At 45.0% G+C, this 21,350-nt stretch overlaps 1 non-coding gene and 1 pseudogene across 1 annotated transcript; both read left to right on the plus strand.

Annotated features, from left to right (window-relative positions):
* Window positions 1-6,185: 6,185 nt before the first annotated feature.
* LOC120103309 (small nucleolar RNA SNORA17) lies at window positions 6,186-6,319 on the plus strand. The gene has a single exon (XR_005505384.1). It is a non-coding gene; the product is annotated as a small nucleolar RNA SNORA17 (small nucleolar RNA).
* Ubb-ps1 (ubiquitin B, pseudogene 1) lies at window positions 19,353-19,802 on the plus strand (annotated as a pseudogene).

Here is a 21,350-nt window from a genome sequence, read left to right on the forward strand (position 1 = left end):
ATATGTGTGTTGGGGACTTAGGCATAGACAGCAGTCTCTCTCTACATCTGGGTGAGCACTCCTAACACCAGGGGGCTGGCTTCGGCTGCCTCTTTAACTTTTATTCCCAAGGTTACTGAGGAAGTTCCTGGACAAACTGGACGTTTGAGGCTCACACTTACCACCCTGGTGTGGGGAAGGGAGTGGTTGTATCCTGGGTGCCACGATGGGCTGATTCAAGCTGATGGCCCCATTCAGCACAATGGACTGGATGGCCCTAGGAACAGGGTTTTTTTTGTTTTTTTTTTTTAATAGTATATTTGCTGCCTGGGTCTGGACCATTCAAATATAACCTAACTCCCCAGGCCCTACCGGTTTCCCAAAATTGACTTTCAGCTGCCTGTCAAGCTGTACTCTTTGTAGTGACAGGATTTCATTGCCTGCAGCCACAGGCAGACAATGATAGTTTTCTCTCTAGGACTCTGAAGCAATCAGTGTTTCCCAAGAAGGATTCAGTTTCACAACCCCACTGGGCACAGTCATCCCCTGGCTTCCAGCTGCTGAGAGCAGAGAACATTATCTCGGCAGGCCTAGTGCTGAATGGATCAGAGCTCCTCTCCTCACCAGTGAACCCACAGCCCCAGGTGTGAATGAACCGTCCCCAGATGCCGCTGGTTGTAACAGTTTACAGAAATCTACCTGGAAGGTGGGTTGAGTCTCGGTAGGTAGATTGGCTATGAGCTCCCAGGACCTGGTCTTTCTTAATTCCCATACCCAAGGTCTTGGTTTATGGGAGTTTTGGGCCTTTTCCACAGGGATCAAAGAAGACAAAATAGGACAACCATAATTACGGAATCCATGTCAGTCTTATGTTTAGGGGGTCAGAGAAGGTGCCATTATCTTCTGTAACTTCCTCCAGCTAGGTGTGGTGGATCTGTGGTATATGTTGCAGAGATATTTAATCCCGACATGAGCCTTGTACATCACCTTTGACCATTCAATTCCTTGATAAAAGACACACGACCTTTAATTTACATAAGCCTTCATCAGCACTAGAGCTGAGCAGATATCGGCCCTCTATGCTATTGTGTGTATTTCTGTGCCAATAACCCCACAGTATGACTTGCCACGTTCCATCAGGACTGCTCTTAATGCCAATGCCCTCATGGCCATGATTTTAAGATTCTTAAACCCATGGCCTCTTCTCCCTCCCATCTTCCTCTCTCTCTCCTTGTGGGTCTCCTCCGACTCCAAGCCAGGAACTCTAAACCCCCCCGGGGGGGGGCAAAGTCAAGTCAGATAGGGTCACCTGGGACTATGTCTGGTCTCTGGGCGCAACCAATATTTAGCATAGCAATAGGTGACTCAGTAGGTGACTAGTGGCCTTCCCTGCAGAGGAGATGGCGAGGACCACAGGGCATAGGCCTCGCTGCATCGCCTCTGCATTGGCTCTGGTTTGGGATTCTCTTTACTCACACAAGGTCACCAGGCTGAAATCTGTGGGCAAGCATAAACTTGGGCAAAGGTACAGCCCCCTGAACTGCCTGGTGAATAGTCCTCCGGGTCTGATGCAGGGCCTGTAAGAACCTGAGGAAGGGATGGTTAGTAATTTCTGCCTATGAATAGCTTGAGGAGGAAATGGGGGCGGCCTCCCAAATGATTTCAAATAGGACGATGAGGCCTATTTGTGGTGGTTTGAATAGGTATCCCCCATAAACTCTTGTGTTTGAATGCTTGGACCGTAGAAAGTAGCACTATTAGGAGATATAGCCTTGTTGGAGTGGGTGTGGCCTTGTTGGAGTGGGTGTGGCCTTGTTGGAGTGGGTGTGCCCTTGTTGGAGTGGGTGTGTCACTGTAAGGGGAGACTTTAAGGTCTCCTATGCTCACGCTCCACCCACTGTGGAACACAGACTCCTGCTGCCTTCAGACCAAGATGCAGAACTCGCAGTTCCTTTTAACAGCACCATGTCTGCATGCAAGCTGCCAAGCTTCCTGCCATGATGATAATGGACTGAACCTCAGAACCAGTAGGCCAGCCCCAATTAAATGTTTTTCTTTATAAGAGTTCCCATGGCCATGTTGACTCTTCACAGCAATAAAATCCTAAGATATGCCTAAAAGGTCTTGTGGTAGGAGGTTGGCCCAACTTTCACTGGTCTCAAGGACTTATTTAGTTAAAGTCCCTTTTAAGGCCCTAGTCATCCTTTCTATCTACCCTGAGCTTAGTTTCCAATCAATGTTTAGAAACTTTGGCCAGATTTGGGAAAGCTTGAATCATGAAGGCTAGGCCATTGCTTGAATCCCAGAGAGAGGACGCAACCCAAATCTAGGACTTAACTCTTAGAGGAGTTTCTTGGTGACTACTGAGGCTGTTTCCATCCAGGTGGGATAGGCGTCTGCCCATCCAGAGAAGGTATCTATGAAGATAATGAAATACTGATACCTAAGAACCATGGGTAAAGTCCACTTCCCAGTGTTCTCCAGGAGTGCTTTCTTGGGCATGGATTCCTTTGGGGGCTTTCCTTCCTCTTTTGGGGTTTCCTTGTACACAAATGATGCATCAGGACACCTTGACAAGACTGTCTAGTTGAGGGATATAATATGTGGGCCTGAGTGACTTAGCAGCTTCCAGTGTCCCCAAGTGGGTGGCCTGATGGAGCCTCATATGCATTTATCTTCGGAGAACAGCAGGGAGTACAGGTCTCTTCTCCTGTAAGAACCACCACACATTTGCATCCTGCATGACATCTTCCCTTCTGCCCATTTGGTCTCTTCCTGTGTACAGTTTGGACACTGGAGCAATTTGGGTTCAGACAGGACGACCAAGATCTAGAAAGATCTCACTGGTTCTAACGCTGCATTCTGGGTAGCTAAGTCTGCAACCCTGTTTCCTTGGGCCTCTGGGGATTCCCCTTTTTGATACCCTTTGCAATGGACAGTGGCTACCTCTTTTGGTGGCCATAGGACCTCCAGTGGGACCAGGATTTCCTCTTTGTTTTTAATTTCCTTTCTGGTTAGGTGAGGAGTGCCCTCTCCCTATAAAGGATGCTATGGACATGGACTATGGCAAATGCATGGAACTGTCTGTGTATCTAGTGATGACTTTTCCTTGTGCCTGGGTTAATGCCAAGTCCAGACTTCTGTGTTGATGTCCCTTGGCTAAAAGAAAGGGCCCATGCTGTCCTGTCCAAGGTAACAGCTGTGGCCCAGCGAACCTGACTCCATCTTGAGCAAAACTGCCCCCATCATTATACAGTACTTCTTTGGCTTTTTGCATCAAGACATCTGCTAGGTCAGGTCTGGTGGACTGGAGCACATCAGTCACTTTCTTGAAATAGTGGAAGGCCTCTGCTGAAGGATGGCTGGGTTGATGGCTGAAGTTTTAAAGAATTGGGTATCAGGCTGGTCTCCGAGAAGTGCTTGATAATGCATTATTGAAGCATTGGGCGTCCACCTCTCTGGGGTCCCCCTCGAGAGGGACTCTGCAGAGTGTGAGGTAGTCAGGGACAGTTCCTGACTCAAAGTCAGTTTGTCAGCTTCTTTTACGAGCATGGCTGTAGCAGCAACTGGCAGAAATGGGATCAATTCACCTCATGTTCAGAGGAAGATCATACCTTCCCCTTTCCAAGGAGCCGAGGCAGAAGCATGTTTGCTCTATGCCCATTCTGAAGTCAGGGAGTCTGAGAACACTTGGCAGATTGGTCCAAGTGTGCAGAAACAAATATGTCTTCTACATTGAATGAATGCAGCAAGGAAAGACTAATGGCGCATCCATGTGGGCATCCATCGCGGCACGTGGTTATTGCTAGGCTAAAGGTGGACAGAGACTGCAAAAAGATCCTGGGAAGGGAAGCCAAGTAAGTCTGGAGAAGTAGGAAAGGAGAAGGGTAAATACAAAGAAGAGACAATTTAGAAGACGCAGACGTAGAAGTGTCTCAGACACAACTTTCATTCAGACTGCCTAAGTTTTAGAAAGGTGAATATTGAAAAGTTAATTAACTCGATTTGTTATGCACAAAATGAAACATCTAGCTAGGCTTTTAAAACAAAATTAGCAATATACCATAATGGCCAGTGTACGGCAATTCTGCCTGTGATTTTAAATAACAATATGCAAATGTCTAACCCTTTTGGAATATAGTTGTCCAATGTGGAAGCTGGTAAAGTTGAGTGGTGTGAATTCACAACTGGAATTGTGGCATTTGGAGGATGGGAGGAGGAGGATCAGGATTCAAGGCTGCCTGGGCCCTGTGAAGGCACATCTAAATAAAAGTTCGCTGTTGTTATTATATGATACAATACGATCGCTATGCCTTTTTTTTTTAAAAAAGAACAAATTCCAGATTTTTGAGATAGGGTCTCACTGTATATCCCTAACTGGAATGGAACTCACAAAGATCCACCTGACTGTGGCCCCAAGTGTTGAGGTCAAAAGTGTGCTATGCCACACCTTTATAGTCCAGAAAAATTTAAAGTTAATTGGACACACAGAAAAGATGAAGACCGGCTTCCCAAAACTAGGCCAACTCTCCTCGGTGCTCCCAGGCCCTGGCTTCTGGATTTAATCCCAGAGTCTGGTTCATCTTTTGACAAAACTCTCAGGCGCCGAGTACAGAAAGCCCACCCAGGTTCTAGGAAATGCTACACAAAACAATTAACTTTGCCCCCCCCCCAGGAAACACATGAATGGGGAAAACTCTGGATGTTTCTATAAACAAGTTAATGATTAGGTCAATTGAAAAAAAGAAAAGTCATGAGAAATATTCTGTATTCAAACAGGCACCATGGTACAAATAAGGAAATGGGAGAGAGAAGAAATTCACAGTTCTGGAACACAGTGAAGTCCACTGTCCAAACTCAGCCTGCTTTCTTAGTTCTGCAGCCAACTCTCTGAATTCTCCAATTAGGCTAAGCAGCAAAGTTAAGCCATTCTCCGTCTGTATCAGCCCAATCCCCTCTAAGCCTCCAGGATACAAATGGGTCACTACATCAAAAAGGTATAAAAGTATCTACAGCAAGTACGTTTGCCAGCAGCACACACAACCTTCCAGCCATTTCTTTCTCCATCCTTTCCATCCATATGAGTGACCCTCACATGGCTCTCGGGAGGGTACTAGCTTTGTCCTTCCTTTGGGTGATGAAGAAAACTGAGGCACAGAGAAAAATTAGTAATTCTCACTGTCTTAGTCACTGTTCCACTGCTATGAAGAGACACCATGACCAAGGCAACTCGTACAAAAGAAAACATTTAATTGGGTGTCCCGCGCTATCGTCTCGCCAGCAAGAACGCACGCGCGGACACACGAATCCTTCTGCAGCAAAGCATTTATTGTATCTTAAAGAGGGGGACGTGGGGCGCCAGCATGGCGCGGCTTATATACACCCTAGCGTGGCACATCCACACCTGATTGGTCGCTTACCCATGATCTCATAGGCACGCCCCGGAGTGGGCAAAGACCTGGCACGAAGACACTCTTGCACATGCGCACACAGTTAACTTCCTGAAAGGAAGTCGGGCTGGCGCGGCGGAAGCCAGCGCCATCTTGTAATGGCAAATGCTATCCCGGCTTTCCACATGGGGCGCAGTGGAAGCCAGCGCCATCTTGTGGTGGCGAATGTTATTGTGGCTCTCCACATCTGGGCCTTGCTTACAGTTTCAGAAGTTAAGTCCATTGACAACATGGTAACACTATCTGAAAGCTGTATTAGAGTCTGCTGGCTGAGAGAGAGAGGTGGGGGCAGGGGAGTGGACCTAGCGTGAGCTTTTGGCATCTGGAAGCCCATCCCTGGTGACTGAGCATACAAACACATGAGCCTACGATGGCCACCCTCATTGAAACCACTACATTCACCAAGCTACATGGTAAGAATATAGTAGCATTATAGTTCAAGCCAGATACTTATCTATAGAAACTAATCCTAGTAGTAATTGTGATATATACATATATATAATACATATATATACACATATGTAATACATATATACATATATACACATATATAAATAAATATATATATATATATAAAGCTTATAGTCACAAAAATAATAACAAGCTGAGCGTGGTGACACACACCCTTAATCCCAGCACTCGGGCAGCAGAGGTAGATGGATCTCTGAATTCTTGGCCAGCCTGGTCTACAGAGCAAGTTTCAGGACTGCCAGGGCTACACAGAGAAACCCTATATCAAACAAACAAACAAAGAACCCTGTTCTTAGAGCCACTGCAGATGTGGCAGCTGTGTCACATGTGTGTCAGCAGATGGCAGAGAGGAGAGAAGTTGTGTCTGCCCTCAGCGCTCTAACCTGTGAACATCTGAATGATTAGTAGTTGTGAACATCTGAATGATTAGTAACCTAATACTCCCTGAGGAAAAGAGAGAGAGAGAGAGAGAGAGAGAGAGAGAGAGAGAGAGAGAGAGAGAGCCTGGCCTGGACAGGGAGCTAGCCTGAGGTGATGACCAGTGCAGCATCTCTTGCCCAAAGGTCATGCCCACGGTGACATCTGCCTGGTGCTGTAATGTGTGAACAAGGCATGGCACTCATGAGACCACTCCCAAGACATCCCCAGACTCTCAGAGACCCCGGGCACCACTAGGAGGAGTCAGTAAGTGGTGGTGTGTGGGGCAGCGGACCATGCCAGGAAACTTGATATGGTCAAGTGAGCTCTGAAACCCAGGTAACCTCTACCCAAGGACAGTAGATGTTTCATCTACTCCCGACCAGGTCCCTGTCCTGGAACACATGACCACAGCACCCCATGGCGAGGACTGTGACAATCAGTCATGTAGAGGCAACACCCAAAATCCCTCCACATGCAGATGAGAGATCCCTAATGTCTCAGACCAAGCCAATAGAAAGCACCTGCCATTAGACCCCAAGCCAACCCCAATATATATATAGATATATATATAGATATATATAGATATATAGATATATATATGACCTATCCACAGGAATAAAGTGCACAAGTTACTTCACCAAAGGTCGTCTGAAAGCATCTGTCAGATAAGAGCTGTAACACTTTCGGGAAAGAGATTTCTCTCCTGAATGAAAGCTGCTCTAGTCTACCGAGGTCACTCTCTACCATCAAAGATCAACTCCCGCTTCCCCTCCTCCCTTCAGAGAGCACAACTTCTTTGGCTGCCCCACAGATAGTGTCTGGTACACAGACCAACAGTGGAGAAATGGAAGAGAATGAGAAACAGAAGGAGGTGGGCACATGAAGAGAGACAGAACTGGAGACTGGAGGAACAGCCTGATGTGAGTAGGCAATGATGCCACCAGTGACCATGGTGGGGTCCTGGCTTGTGCTGCCACCAGGGGCCATGTCTGGGTTTGTAGTCCTGCAGCAGCTGGTGTCTGTTATCACCAGAGGCCAGGCAGCTGTCCAAGGTCTGGGTTGCCTCCTGGATGTCTAAGGGCTGTACCACTTCCACCCTTCACCTGAACATCATGGAAGAGTCAGCCCTGGGGCGTGCGAGAAGGAGGGTTGCTTCTGTCCCTAGCGAGCTGCAGCATTCTGGAGAGTGGGCCCCACACATCACCCAGGAAGCACAGTAGGGCTGGCTCTGGTTGTGAGAGTTGCAGGTGAACAGGCCACAAGGGTATGAGCATGGGAGAGAAAGGGCCCTGCTGCTCATCACTGTGAGTGGCATGTCACCCCTCATGCACACCTCCCCCTGCCATGCCACTCTAGGCAGACAGAAGACCTGGCCCTGGGTCATGACAGCAAAAGAGCTATCCCTGCCCCTCAGAAGAGCAGGCCCTATACCTCCTCCCCAGAGCAGCATTGTAGAGCTGGCCCTGGATGTGGTGGTTACAGGTGAACCAACCTGAGGGTGTGAGCTTGGGAGAACCAGCCCTGTCTCTTGTCTTCTGTGCAGTGCAGTCTCAGGAGGGAGATCCCTTTCCCTCCCTTTTGTCCTCACAACCTGCAGGAGGGGAGAGAACTGGCTCTGCTGGGGTCAGAAAAGCTGTCCCTGCCCCTCCCCTGTTACAGTACTTGAGAGAGGAGATCCTGCACCTCACCTGGAAAGCACAATAGAGCTGGCCCTGGTGGTAGGGATACAAGTGAGCTGGCCCAAGGGTGTGAGCATGGGAGAGCTGGGCCCACAACTTGTCTGTTGTTCATAGGCAAGAACAAGAGAAAGATGTTCTCCCCTCTTCTCTCCCCTTGCCACCTATGGCAGGCGGGAGAACTGGCCCTGGGGTCATGAGAGCAGGAGAATTGGCCCTGAACCTCACCTGGGCAGCACAGGAAAACTGGCCCTGGAGGTGGGGGATGTGGGCGAGCCAGCCCAAGGCTCTGAGTGTGCAGAGCCAGCCCTGCCTTTTGTCTGCTGTGCAGTGTCAGAGACAAGGGGGAGATACCCTCCTCCATTCCATCTTCCCTCACCACCTATGGCAATGGGAGAGCTGGTCCATCCCCTTGCCTGCTGCGGCACTTGTGGGCAGCACAGTAGAGCTGGCCCAGATGGTATGATGGGTGCAGATGAGCCAGTCCTGAGGACATGGGAGCAGGAGACATGGCTCTACTCTTTGTTGGCTACAGCTTTGGATGGGGCAGCAAAGGCAGGACAGGAGCACTCACTCCAGTGGTGTGGATGCAGGAAAGCTAGTGGACTGAACCAGCTCAGATACCTCTCAGGCCCAGATCCAGAGCTTTGAATTGACCCACCCCAACATCTACCCCATTGATGAACTGCGGGAGCACGTGAAGGGGCTGGTTCTGCAGATCTAAAACTACAGGATTCCCATGACACAAGGCAACAACAGGATACCCGAGAGGAGTCCCAGTAAGGTTCAGTATTGATAGTGTAGCAGAAACCAGAGGCCTCAAACCAGAACCATGACTTGTTGCAATGAACATTTGCAAGCAAAGAAGTGTGGGCAAAGGGGTACACTGTGAATATGCTGTGACATACATCTGCCACAATGAGATTTCTCTCTCTCTCTCTCTCTCTCTCTCTCTCTCTCTCTCTCTCTCTCTCTCTCTGTTGGGGAGGAGGTTGCAAGATACAGGTGAAGTGAGGGTACAAGGAGATGAGTGGGATTGGGATGTATGATGAGAAATTCACACACAAAATAAAATAAAAAGTTAAAAATAGGGGCTGGAAAGATGGCTCAGCGGTTAAGAGCACTGACTTCTCTTCCAGAGGTCCTGAGTTCAATTCCCAGCAACCACATGGTGGCTCACAACCATCTGTAACAGATTCAGGTGTATCTGAAGACAGCTACAATGTACTCATATATACTAAACAAATATTTTGATAAGAAAAATCAAAACTAATAATAACAATAATTATAATAACAAAAACTTACAGAATTCTGACAGTGACATCAACAAGATTAGACAAAAATACCAGGTACTTATTCCCCTAGAAATGCAAACAACAGATTGACTAGAAATAGCATCGTGGAGATGCTAGAAGCCAGCAGGGACTAAAAAAAAAAAAAACAGCTAATGCTCAATCAAAAAAAGGTAATGGCTTTTTACTCTTCTATTTTATTTTTTTTTATATTTGTTATTGGTTGAAAAAAATGATCTCTCTACAAATCTCTGATTGTCCTGTGTGTAGACGTGACTGCCCACAGAGATCAGTCCACCTCTGACTCCCAGAGTGCTGGGATAAAAGGCACACACCATCGCACCCAGATATATTTGTTTATTTTTACTTTATGTATATGAATAAGTTGCCTACATGCCTGTATGCGTACCACATGTATGCCTATTAGATCCTTTGAGTTATAAATGATTGTGAACCACCATGTGTGTGCTGGGGATTAAACTAAACCCAGTCCTCTGCAAGAGCACCAAGTGCTCTCAGTCTCTGAGCCAGCTCTCCAGCCCCAAGGAAACAGCTCTTTTAGTGGGAGGAGATTTCGTGACATTTTTTTTATACATCTTTGTCTAACACCTTTCTGGCATAGAATAATTTGGGATCAGCCAAATCCTCCATTTCCCACCAGAGAGAAGAGGGAGGGAATACTATTTTCAGTATTCTAGTTTGTCTGAATCTCACAGAAGGAACTGATTTTGCCCTGTGTGACCCAAGGGTCAGACAGCAGCAGCAGTGTCATTTGGATGTCAGACGGGAGCTGCTGAGCAATGACAAACATGTCCATGGCTGGTGGCAGCCCGAGGCTAAGACAGCAATGCACCCACAGCTCTGAAACCAAACAAACAAGCAGACAGACAAACAGGGTGAGTGAGGCCCTTCGGGAAAGCAAGACAGTCCAAACAGTCTGTTGGGACCAGGTGTGAGAGCTCTACAGTTCAAAGCATGCGTGCAGCCATGGCGAGCAGGGGTTCCGATCACACCGCTCGGCTAAGAAGCCAGGTACTCTGCACACACCTGTAACAGCAGCGGCAAGCGGAGTGGAGACAGGAGGACTCATGGAGGTTGACAGCTCCCTCCCTAAAAATGATCCCCAAGGGTAGGGAGAGACCCTGCCTCAAAAGGAATAATCAGATAGTAACAGACACATACCCACTGCCCTCTTCTGTCCTACACACACACACACACACACACACACACACACACACACACGCACGCACACACACACACAAATAAATAAATAAATCAGCTATAATAATATATCAAAGACCCACAAATAACACCACGTTCCATGGTAAAAGACTATTTCTTTAAGATTTAGAACACTTCTGGTTGCTGCCCTCACGGAAAGCTGACACCCGGCTCTGAGGAGCGACTCCAAGCCTGAGACCAGAGGTAAGTCCAACTTTTCTACTCCAAGTGACCTGCCTGGTGGACTCAGGACACACAGAGGCAAAATGCCTCTGGGACTGGGCACTTCTGGTTTCTAGCTAGGGCCGGAACCTCGCTGATCCCGGCCTACAGCTCCCTGCTCTCAAACCCCGTGGGAGAAAGAGCTCAGCGCCCAGACAGGTGGGCACTCCAGAGACTGCAGGGCAAGAGAGACCGCCAGTACTGCCAACCCCTGCCCACATCCATGGCACAAGAGGAAACTGTATAGGGCCTCTGGGAACAGGAAGATAGGGGCACTCAAGCTGCCCTGTAGTCCAGACTGTGCCCGGATCTGAAGGGACCCGGTCAAACAGATCCCTGCACCCAAATCCCGTGGGAGGGAGAGCTAGACCTTCAGAGGGGCGGACACGCCTGGGGAGCCAGAGGAGATTACTCCCTGCCCACATTTCTAACTCTAGAAGAAAACACCTAGCATCATCTGGGCCCCCTGTGAACATGGTCCCGAACGAAGGTGGGGCAGGCCCTTTTGGTTGCTGCCCTCATTGAGAGCTGACACCCAAATCTGAGAAGTGACTCCAGGCCCGAGACCAGAGGTAAGACCAGCTTTACTGCTCCAAGTGACCTGCCTGGTGGACTCAGGACACACAACCACAGGAACACCTGAAGACCAGTAGACAGGATCGACTACACGACCGAAAGCAGAACACTCTGTTCCCATAACTGGCTGAAAGAAAACAGGAAAACAGGTCTACACACTCCTGACACACAAGCCTATAGGACAGTCTAAGCACTGTCAGAAATAACAGAACAAGATAACACCAGAGACAACCTGATGGCAAGAGGCAAGCATAGGAACCCAAGCAACAGAAACCAAGACTTCATGGCATCATTGGAGCCCAATTCTCCCACCAAAGCAAACACTGAATATCCAAACACACCAGAAAAACAAGATCTAGATTTAAAATCACATTTGATCATGATGATGGAGGACTTCAAGAAAGACATAAAGAACTCCCTTAGAGAAATGCAAGAAAACACAAATAAATAAGCAGAAGCCTATAGAGAGGAAATGCAAAAATCCCTGAAAGAATTAGAGGAAAACACAATCAAACAGGTGAAGGAATTAAAAATGGAAATAGTAGCAATAAAGAAATCACAAAGGGAGACAACCCTGGATATAGAAAACCAAAGGAAGAGACAAGGAGCCATAGATACAAGCATCACCAACAGAATACAAGAGATAGAAGAGAGAATCTCAGGAGCAGAAGATTCCATAGAAATCATCAACACAACTGTCAAAGATAATGTAAAACAGAAAAAGGCACTAGCCCAAAACATACAGGAAATCCAGGACACAATGGGAAGATCAAACCTAAGGGTAATAGGTAAAGAAGAGAGTGAAGACTCCCAACTCAAAAGGCCAGTAAATATCTTCAACAAAATCATAGAAGAAAACTTCCCTAACCTAAAGAAAGAGATGCCCATAAACATACAAGAAGCCTACAGAACTCCAAATAGATTGGACCAGAAAAGAAACTCCTCCCTTCACATAATAGTCAAAACACCAAATGCACAAAACAAAGAAGGAATATTAAAAGCAGTAAGGTAAAAAGGTCAAGAAACGTGTAAAGGCAGACATCAGAATTATACCAGACTTCTCACTAGAGACTATGAAAGCCAGTAGATCCTGGACAGATGTCATACAGACCCTAAGAGAACACAAATGCCAGCCCAGTTTACTGCATCCAGCAAAATAATTAACATAGATGGAGAAACCAAGATATTCCATGACAAAACCAAATTTACACAATATCTTTCTACAAATCCAGCCCTATAAAGGATAATAAATGGTAAACCCAACACAAGGAGGCAAGCTACACCCTCCTTGAAACTAATTGTTTTGCAACCAAAGAGAAGACAAGCACACAAACATAATCTCACATCCAAACACGAATATAACAGGAAGCAACAATCACTATTCCTTAATATCTCTCAACATCAATGGACTCAATTCCCCAATGAAAGGAGGACCCAACATTTTGCTGCCTACAGAAAACACACCTCAGAGACAAAGACAGACACTACCTCAGAGTAAAAGGCTGGAAAACAACTTTCCAAGCAAATGGCCTGAAGAAGCAAGCTGGAGTAGACAGTCTAATATCGAATAAAATTGATTTTCAAACAAAAGTCATCAAAAACGATAAGGAAGGACACTTCATATTCATCAAAGGAAAAATCCACCAAGATGAACACTCAATCCTAACTATCTATGCTCCAAATACAAGGGAACCTACATACATAAAAGAAACCTTACTAAAGCTCAAAGCACACATTGCACCTCTCACAATAATAGTAGGAGATTTCAACACCCCACTCTCATCAATGGACAGATCATGGAAACAGAAATTAAACAGACACATAGACAGACTAAGAGAAGTCATGAACCAAATGGACTTAACAGATATTTATAGAACATTCTATCCTAAAACAAAAGGATATACCTTCTTCTCACCACCTCATGATACTTTCTCCAAAATTGACCATATAATCAGCCATAAAACAGGCCTCAACAAATACAGAAAGATAGAAATAATCCCATGCGTCCTATCAGACCACCACGGGCTAAAGCTGGTCTTCAATACCAATAAGGAAAGAATGCCCACATATACATGGAAGTTGAACAGTGCTCTACTCAATGATAACCTGATCAAGGAAGAAATAAAGAAAGAAATTAAAGACTTTTTAGAATTGAATGAAAATGAAGGTACAACATACCCAAACTTATGGGACACAATGAAAGCTGTGCTAAGAGGAAAGCTCATAGCTCTGAGTGCCTGCAGAAAGAAACAGGAAAGAGCATATATCAGCAGCTTGACAGCACACCTAAAAGCTCTAGAACAAAAAGAAGCAAACACACCCAGGAGGAGTAGAAGGCAGGAAATAATCAAACTCACAGGTGAAATCAACCAAATAGAAACAAAGGGGACTATACAAAGAATCAACAGAACCAAAAGCTGGTTCTTTGAGAAAATCAACAAGATAGATAAACCCTTAGCCAGACTAACAAGAGGACACAGAGAGTGTGTACGAATTAACAAAATCAGCAATGAAACGGGAGGCATAACTACAGAATCAGAGGAAATTCAAAAAATCATCAGATCCTACTACAAAAAACTATATTCAACAAAACTTGAAAATCTGCAGGAAATGGACAATTTCCTAGACAGATACCAGGTACCGAAGTTAAATCAGGAACAAATAAACCATTTAAACAACCCCATAACTCCTAAAGAAATAGAAGCACTCATTAAAGGTCTCCCAACCAAAAAAGCCCAGGTCCAGATGGATTCAGTACAGAATTCTATCATACCTTCATAGATAACCTTATACCAATACTATCCAAACTATTCCACAAAATTGAAACAGATGGAGCGCTACCGAATTCCTTCTATGAAGTCGCAATTAGTCTTATACCTAAACCACACAAAGACCCAACAAAGAAAGAGAACTTCAGACCAGTTTCCCTTATGAATATCAATGCAAAGATACTCAATAAAATTCTTGCAAACCGAATCTAAGAGCACATCAAAACAATCATCCATCGTGATCAAGTAGGTTTCATCCCAGGCATGCAGGGATGGTTTAATATACGGAAAACCATCAACATAATCCACTATATAAACAAACTGAAAGATAAAAACCACATGATCATTTCATTAGATGCTGAGAAAGCATTTGACAAAATTCAACACCCCTTCATGATAAAAGTCCTGGAAAGAACAGGAATTCGAGGCCCATACCTACACATAGTAAAAGCCATATACAGCAAACCAGTCGCTAACATTAAACTAAGTGGAGAGAAACTTGAAGCAATCCCACTAAAATCAGGAACTATACAAGGCTACCCACTATCACCCTACTTATTCAATATAGTTCTCGAAGTCCTCGCCAGAGCAATCAGACAACAAAAGGAGATCAAAGGGATACGGATGGGAAAGGAAGAAGTCAAAATATCACTATTTGCAAATGATGTGATTGTATATTTAAGTGACCCCCATAAGTTCCACCAGAGAACTACTAAACCTTATAAACACCTTCAGCAAAGTGGCTGGGTAAAAAAATTAACTCAAATAAATCAGTAGCCTTCCTCTACACAAAAGAGAAACAAGCTGAGAAAGAAATTAGGGAAATGACACCCTTCATAATAGTCCCAAATAATATAAAGTACCTCGGTGTGACTTTAACCAAGCAAGTGAAAGATTTGTATGATAAGAACTTCAGGCCTCTAAAGAAAGAAATTGAAGAAGATCTCAGAAGATGGAAAGATCTCCCATGTTCATGGATTGGCAGGATTAATATAGTAAAAATAGCCATTTTACCAAAAGCAATCTACATATTCAATGCAATCCCCATCAAAATTCCAACCCAATTCTTCATGGAGTTAGACAGAAAATCTGCAAATTCATTTGGAATAACAAAAAACCCAAGATAGCTAAATCTATCCTCAACAATAAAAAGACTCCCGGGGGGAATCACTATCTCTGAGCTCAAGCAGTATTACAGAGCAATAGTGATAAAAACTGCATGGTATTGGTACAGAGACAGACAGATAGACCAGTGGAATAGAATTGAAAACCCAGAAATGAACCCACACACCTATGGTCACTTGATTTTTGACAAAGGAGTCAAAACCATCCAATGGAAAAAGATAACATTTTCAGCAAATGGTGCTGGTTCAACTGGAGGTCAACATGTAGAAGAATGCAGATCGATCCATGCTTATCACCCTATACAAAGCTTAAGTCCAAGTGGATCAAGGACCTCCACATCAAACCAAATACACTCAAACTAGTAGAAGAAAAAGTGGGGAAGCAACTCAAACACATGGGCACTGGAGAAAAGTTCCTGAACAAAACACCAATGGCTTATGCTCTAAGATCAAGAATCGACAAATGGGATCTCATAAAACTGCAAACCTGGGGGTTGGGGATTTAGCTCAGTGGTAGAGCGCTTGCCTAGGAAGCACAAGGCCCTGGGTTCGGTCCCCAGCTCCGAAAAAAAAAAAAAAAAAAACCAAAAAAAATTGCAAAACTTCTGTAAGGCAAAGGACACTGTTGTTAGGACAAAATGGCAACCAACAGATTGGGAAAAGATCTTTACCAATCCTACAACTGATAGAGGGCTTATATCCAAAGTATACAAAGAACTCATGAACTTAGACTGCAGGGAGACAAATAACCCTATTAAAAAATGGGGTTCAGAGCTAAACAAAGAATTCACAGTTGAGGAATGCTCAATGGCTGAGAAGCACCTAAAGAAATGTTCAACATCTTTAGTCATAAGGGAAATGCAAATCAAAACAACCCTGAGATTTCACCTCACACCAGTCAGAATGGCTAAGATCAAAACCTCAGGTGACAGCAGATGCTGATGAGGATGTGGAGAAAGAGGAACACTCCTCCATTGTTGGTGGGATTGCAGACTGGGACAACCATTCTGGAAATCAGTCTGTAGGTTCCTCAGGAAATTAGACATTGAACTACCTGAGGACTCAGCTATACCTCTCTTGGGCATATACCCAAAAGATTCCCCAACATACAACAAAGAGACATGCTCCACTATGTTCATAGCAGCCTTATTTATAATAGCCAGAAAATGGAAAGAACCCAGATGCCCTTCAACAGAGGAATGGATACAGAAAATGTGGTACATCTGCACAATGGAATACTACTCAGCTATCAAAAACAATGACTTTATGAAATTCATAGGCAAATGGTTGGAACTGGAAAATATCATCCTGAGTGAGGTAACCCAATCACAGAAAAACACACATAGTATGCACTCATTGATAAGTAGGTATTAGCCTAAATGCTTGAATTACCCTAAATGCACAGAACACATGAAACTCAAGACAGATGACCAAAATATGAAGGCTTCACTCCTTCTTTAAAAGGGGAACAAGAATACCCTTGGCAGGGAATAGGGAAGCAAAGTTTAGAACAGAGGCTGAAGGAATACCCATTCAGAGCCTGCCCCACATGTGGCCCATACATATATAGCCACCAAACTAGATAAGACGGATGAAGCAAAGAAGTGCAGGCTGACAGGAACCAGTTGTAGATCTCTCCTGAGAGACACACCCAGAATACAGCAAATACATAGGAGAATGCCAGCAGCAAACCACTGAACTGAGAACAGAACCCCCGTTGAAGGATTCAGAGAAAGGACCAAAAGACCTTAAAGGAGCTTGAGACCCCATATGAACAACAATGCCAACCAACCAGAGCTTCCAGGGACTAAGCCACTACCCAAAGATTATACATAGACTGACCCTGGGCTCCAACCTCATAGGTAGCAATGAATAGCCTAGTAAGAGCACCAGTGGAAGGGGAAGCCCTTGGTCCTGCCAAGACTGAACCCCCAGTGAACGTGATTGTTGGGGGGAGGGCAGTAATGGGGGGAGGATGGAGAGGGGAACACCATAGAGAAGAGGAGGGGGAGAGGTTAGGGGCATGTTGGCCTGGAAACCGGGAAAGGGAATAACAATTGAAATGTAAATAAGAAATACCCAATTTAATAAAGATGGAGAAAATTACAGAATAAAACAAAAAGATTAAGAATAAAAAGATGCCAGCTATCAGCTCTTTAACATAGTACTAGAGATCCTAACCAGAGCAATCAGGCAAGAAAATCAAGGAACACTCACTGTCTTAATCGATGTTCTACTGCTTTGAAGAAACACCATGACCATGGCAAGGCATTCAATGGGGCTTGCTTACAGTTTCAGAGGTTTAGTCCATTATCCACCATGGCAGGAAGCATGGCAGTACACAGACAGACATGTGCCAGAGAAGTAGCTGAGAGGCCTATATCTGGATAGTCATGCATCAGGAAAAGAGACACTGGGCCTGACTTAAGCTTTCAAAGCCTCAAATCCTACCCTGGTGACACACTTCCTCCAATGAAGCTACACCTACTTCAACTGGTCACACCTCCTAATCCTTCTCAAGTAGTGCCACTCCCTGATGACTAAGCATTCAAATAGATGAGTCTATGGGGGCCATTCTCATTCAAACCACCACAGTATCCATATTGGCAAGAAAGAGGCAATATTGTCTCTATCAATATGCAAAATGAGGGCTCAGCAGGTAAAAGCACATCCTGCTTGTAGGGATGCTCACAAACTCCTCTAACTCCAGCATCATGAAATCTAATGCCCTCTTCAGACCCCTGAGTACACATATGCTCACGTACACATTCCCACACATAGACACAGTGCACACACACATACTTAAAAATAATAAAAAATGGGCTGGAGAGATGGCTCAGTGGTTAAGAGCACCGACTACTCTTCCAGAGGTCCTGAGTTCAAATCCCAGCAACCACATGGTGGCTCACAACCATCTGTAATGAGATCTGATGCCCTCTTCTCATGTGTCTGAAGACAGCTACAGTGTACTCATATATAATAAATAAATATAATATTAAAAAAATAATAATAATAAAAAATATAAATAAATCATTTTTAAAGGTAAGCCACATAATGTTATACAGAAAACTCTAAATATCCCAGACCCAAAAATATTTGCTAAGAATAATAAATGAAGTCAACAAAGTTACAGAATCCAAAACCCATACACACCAATCAGTTGTGTTCCCGTGTGCTAACAATGAACAAACCAAAAGGGAAGTTTGGGGGGAAAACGGTCATCAAAGACAGAATCACAAAGAAGGAAAATACTTGGGAATCAAGCTAACCATCCATGCAATAAATGACCATTGCATACGGAGACCACAGAGCTACAGCACTCAGCAGCATCCGTCTGCAGAAACACACTGAGCTCATTGAAAGACAGAATAATGTTCAGATGTCAATAGTAAATCTTAAAGACAAAAGGCAGTGGGGCTGGAACCACGGCTCCGTGGTTAAGAGCCCTGAGTTCAATTCCCAGCCCCACAAGATGGCTCACACCATCCACTTCTGACTAGAGCAGACACTGCACACACATGATAACATACACACACAGCCAAAAGACTCGTATGCATATAAAAACACATGGGGGTTTTTTGCAATGGCAACAAGTTTCTATATCATTTTTATCCAAAACCCAGTAGTTTTACAGAAATAGAAACATAAACCTCAAATACAGAGGAATTCTCAAGGGACTCCAAAGAGCCACAATACTGAAAGTCAAAATCCAGGATACCACACTTTATGATTTCAGAACTCATACAGAGCTACAGTGATCAAAATGGCTGGGCTGGTGTGAAGACAGACCTGTGAAACACAGAGCAGACCAGAAATAGCAAAAAAAAAAAAAAAAAAAAATCCCTGAAGATATGATTAAATGATTACATGAATTTCAACAAGAAGGCTGAGACGTTTCATCACCGGTGAGGAGAGAGCTGGTTATCTGTGTGCGAAAGCATGAAATTAAGCCTTATGTCACAAGAACTGGTTCAAAACGGATTAGAGACCCAAACATAAGACCTGAAACTGTGCGACCCTCAGGGGAAACACGGGAACTGGGGAGCATCGTGGCACCAGACTTTGTCTCTAGCACTGACACCATAGTCAACAAAGGAAGAGAGAGACACATCAGACCACCCCAAACTAGCTGAGCATAAGATGACACACAGGGGTCTTTCTGTGAGGGTGTTTCGACGAGCTGGGCGGTTTGTTCCTTCATCGCATTCGTTAACAGGTCAAAATGCAAATCTTCGTGAAGACCCTGACCGGCAAGACCATCACCCTGGAGGTGGAGCCCAGTGACACCATCGAGAACGTGAAGGCCAAGATCCAGGATAAAGAGGGCATCCCCCCTGACCAGCAGAGGCTCATCTTTGCCGGCAAGCAGCTGGAAGATGGCCGCACCCTCTCTGATTACAACATCCAGAAAGAGTCAACCCTGCACCTGGTCCTCCGCCTGAGGGGTGGCTATTAATTCTTCAGTCTGCATTCCCGGCGGGCACTGATGGCATTACTCTGCACTCTAGCCATTTGCCCCAATTTAAGTTTAGAAATTACAAGTTTCAGTAATAGCTGAACCTCTGTTAAAAATGTTAATAAAGGTTTTGTTGCATGGTAAGCATAAAAAAAAAAAAAAAAAAAAAAAGATGACACACAGGACAGAGAGAAAGGCAGGCACGGAACTAGAAGAAACACTCACGCATCGTCTACCTGACAAAGGGTTCACTCCAGAAACACAAAGGGCCAGTGAGACAGCTCACCTGGGAAAGACCCCTGCCACCAAGCCTGACAACCTGAGTTCAATCCCCAGGACCCCTGCAGTAAAAGGAGAGAGTCAACTCCTTCAAGTTCTCGTTTGGCCTCCACACATGCACAACTGTCTATAGTTCCAGCTCTAGGAGAGCCAACACCTTTTGGAACCTGGAAGACAGTGCTGAAGAGAAGTGAAGAGTACACACAAGCTCTTGAGGAGGCAATCGAGACTCACACCTACCAATACTTTGACTGCCCCGACCTTGAACTACCAACTTCTCTCAAGGCAATCTGGTGCAGCGCTGGAGAGAACGGTTAAGAGCACGGCTCTTCCAGAGGACCTGGGTTTAGTTTCCCATACCCACATGGTGGCTTACAGCCATCTGTAACTCTGGCTCCAGGGAATTTGATGCCCTCTTCTGACCTCCACAGCTACCAGGCAGTCACATGGTACACACATACACGTGCAAACAAAACCCACATATATACAAAACGAAATTTTTTAGTAAAACAACAGTCAACACAGCACTTAGTAGAATGTGAGTCAGCCCTCAGTGAATCAGCCTCTGTGATAACCAAGTCTTTTATTTAAATCCTTCCTTTGCCAGTCTGAGCATGTGCCAGGTGGCACAAGCCTTCAATCCCAGCCCTCAGGAGACTTCACGGTCAGCCTGGTCTATAGAGCAAGTTCCAGGACAGCCAGGACTACACAAAAAAAACCTGTCTTAGAAAAAAGAAAAGGAAACCTTCCTTTGAGGAAAACATCTTTGTATGTAGCACAGAGAATTCAGGTTTTGTTGTCTCACAGAGAGGGTTGTGTTTCTAGGACCTTTGTCTCTCAAAATGAATGTCGTTAGACAATCAGAGCTGTATGTAGCTCGGCTTAAGGCACTCCGATGACATCTGGTGGCAGATTACCTCCATAGCATGAGCAAACTTGGAAAGGCTCTTTGGAATGCAAACTGCAAACTCAGCAGGCTACATAAACAGAGGGCGGACACTAACTAGAATCTCAGGAAATCGCACGATAGAAGATTTGAAGATTTAAGATAGAAATTTGAAAGGCAAATGGGCCAAGACATAGCTCAGGGGGTAGAGTGCCTATGTAGCATTCACAAAGTCCCAGGTTAGACGCCCAGCCCTGCATGAGACGGGCTGGTCTACACCTGCAATCCTAGCATGGAGGCAGAAAGTTCAAGAGTTCAGTGCTGTACCCAGCCGTGTGATAAGCTCAAGAGCAGGCTGGGATAAGTGAAGTCCTTCCTGTCTTTTTTTTTTAAGATTTATTTATTTTATTTATATATTAGTACACTGTAGTTCTCTTCAGAACTTCAGAAGAGAGCATCCCATTACAGATGGTTGTGAGCCACCATGTGGTTGCTGGGAATTGAACTCAGGACCTCTGGAAGAGCAGTCA

Source organism: Rattus norvegicus, chromosome 5 (genome assembly GCF_036323735.1).
Source record: "Rattus norvegicus strain BN/NHsdMcwi chromosome 5, GRCr8, whole genome shotgun sequence".
Classification (NCBI taxonomy): Eukaryota; Metazoa; Chordata; class Mammalia; order Rodentia; family Muridae; genus Rattus; species Rattus norvegicus.